This window comes from Salvia splendens, unplaced genomic scaffold (genome assembly GCF_004379255.2).
Source record: "Salvia splendens isolate huo1 unplaced genomic scaffold, SspV2 ctg690, whole genome shotgun sequence".
Classification (NCBI taxonomy): domain Eukaryota; kingdom Viridiplantae; phylum Streptophyta; class Magnoliopsida; order Lamiales; family Lamiaceae; genus Salvia; species Salvia splendens.
In genome coordinates, this window is record NW_024599357.1 from 22,361 (window position 1) to 25,291 (window position 2,931).

Consider the following 2,931-nt stretch of genomic DNA (forward strand, 5'->3'; position numbering starts at 1 on the left):
CAACACTGGAAATTACCGTAACTACTGGATTTAAGCTATCTAGGCAGAAAAGAATGAGATCAAACAAGAACCGATGCACAAAAACAACTTCATATCATAGATACGTTTGGATCACAACTAAGACTGCAAAGTAAGCAAATATTGAAAGTGCGACAAATCCAACGTAAGAAAACAAAGTGCGATTAACTAAGAAAGCAAATAAAGATTGTTTGTCACTCCGGGCGATGAAACTGTTAACACTACGAAACAAGCTAACTGGAACGAAAGGATGTGGAACTCCGGTTAACTGATGAGCTTCAGGTGACCATGGCTGTCGGCGAGGAACGAGAATATGAAGGATAATGCTAAAGGATTGATCTACCGAAGAGAGATTGCTAACTAAGTGTAGGAGTGGATGAACTAATTGATCTTTTTCTCTCTCCAAGTGGCTTCCTTTTATAGGGAGGCCTCCCTTGATTTTTAGGGTAGACTTCAAACATGAAATGACTCTTTTGCCCCCTTGCTTGCGGCTAATCTTTCCAGCTATCCTTTTTCTCCATCTCGAGCCTTTTTAGCATGCATACTGGTCAGGATAGCAACATCCTGACGCCCTTCTCACCTGAATTCTCCTAACATTCTCATACTGGCTAGAACACTTCCCTGCACACTTTAGCAACTGTTTTGCAGATATATTCCAATTATGCACATTATACTGACCAATAGCCAAGGCCTAGAATACGACTTATCAAACTGCTCACACTTACCACATGCTTGTCCTCAAGCGTGAAGAACAACAAAAGAAGTAAGTCGAATTCTAGCTTGGTTACTCCCCTGACCGACTCTATCCTAACCTAGACCCTAAACTATGGCGCAAAGAAAAACACATAAGCACGGACACATACACATAAACAGAACTAAAGACACTTAAACACATTAACACAACTCAATTGGGCTATATTTTCAACCAACTCTCCCCTTGGGATCAGGTGCAATCCGGCCTTAGACAGCCTTGAATTTCCGCCGCCCTCTTTCCTTCCCAGTCAGTACATCCACTTGTCAAGATCACCCACACTCGCGGCTTAACACTAGATTCTCTGAGTCACTCACTCCTGACTGGGGATGTTAGGACTGTATTCTCTCATAGCGCTGAACTACAGATGCTTCGGACTTAGATCTCTCGTGCGTCTACTGAAGGTCTTTTAGGCTTGTAACGGGGCTATTGGGTTATAGTGTTTGGGGTGGTTGTTCCTAAGGCTCTAAGGTTCAAAAACCATTACTTTATTCTGATGCGGGGGAACTGTGTGCGCTCAGGCTTTCGGCTGCCACTTCTGCTTGGCTGGACTTTTTCCGAAGTTGTTTCCCAACTGGTCAGTAGCGTCTTGTGTCTTCGCCACCCTTATTCCTTCTCATTCTTTTGTGGTCAAGTGTTTTCGACCATTTTCTTCACATTTTTCTTCTTTCCTTCTTATTATTTTTTGGGCCCTGAATGACTTCCTGGTCGATTTTCTCCCTGCTTCTCAATTCTTTTCGCTCCAGTTGGTTTCTTTATTGTATGTCCTTCTGGCCAGTTGCCTCCTTGCCTTATGCCTTGCACACACATAATTCCAGGGGCTAGGGGTTATATCTGGGTATATATGGCTAGAAAGTGGGGTTCTAAGGGTTGGAAAATATATTTATTTTTGGGGGGGAGGGGGTTCCTACTGCCTTCAGTGTTGCTACACGCGGTCACTTTACCCTAGGCACCTTGTGGCAGCCACTCTTTTCTTTTCTGAATTAGTGGAAAGTGGTTCCACTTTAGGCTTTTAACTCAAATTTTAAGAAGACTTTTGTGTTTTGGCTTTAAGTGTGGACTTTTCTCTCATACTCGCATCATCTATACTGACTAGGAGATACTAAGGGGGGATGGTTTCCATTTTCCAGCATGTCCTGTCTCCCTCAATTCCCCTCACCGTCAGTTCGAGACAGTTGAGTTTTAAGCCCAATCAAATAAAAAAACTAGACCTAGACACTACACAAACACTTAAACACAGATAACACATATGTACACATGTCATACTGGCCAGTGCATTCCCCCATCCCACTTCACACGTGCCTGCCCTTAGATGAGGCTGTGAAGTGGAAAAAGGTAATGGCCAGTATGGCTGACACACAAACATACCAAAACACAACAAGACATACTTATACTAAAACTTCTCACACTTAGACTATATAATAGGCTAAGTGGGAGAGTTTAAAATCTAAACAGAAACCATCAAACCTAAACATATATATACAACAAACTCCTCACACTTAGACTATATAATAGGATAAGTGTGAGTTGACATATACACGAAAAAGAAAACAGAAAACACAAATACATGCGCCAAAAATAGCAAACCCTTTACTTCTCACACTTAGACTATTGTATAGGCTAAGTGTTATGAAAGGGGTTGGGTCACATACTACACAGATTATACTACCTGAAAACACATCAAAACACAATTAAAATATGAAAAACTAAAAACTGAAAATAAAAAGAAAATTAACTGGTCAGTATGGTTGGTCACTTGTTCTTCCTGCTCCTTCGCGGGGCAGGTTGTGGTGCAGGTGGTTCTTCCGGTTGTGCCTCCTTATTCTCGGACTGCTAGTTCCCAGATTCTGCCGACTCTTTGGCATCTCCTTCCTTTTGTTTCTCTTCTTCTGCCTCGGTCCCCATGGGTTCATCATCCTGGCCTCCATGGCCACTCGGTCCAGCTTCACGGATCAACTTCCCGGTTGCTAACTCTTTCAAGATTCCTTCCATCACGGTAGTCAGGTGAGCCAATTCTGTCATAGCTTGTCTATTCTCTGCAGCCAACTCCTCCACTGTCTTCTCTAACTTCTTCTGTCTCTGCTCATGATCTTGGGTACCCGGATGTGCTGCAGATCTCCCCGTCGGTATAGCTTCCTCACCCATCGCGTAAAACCGTCGTA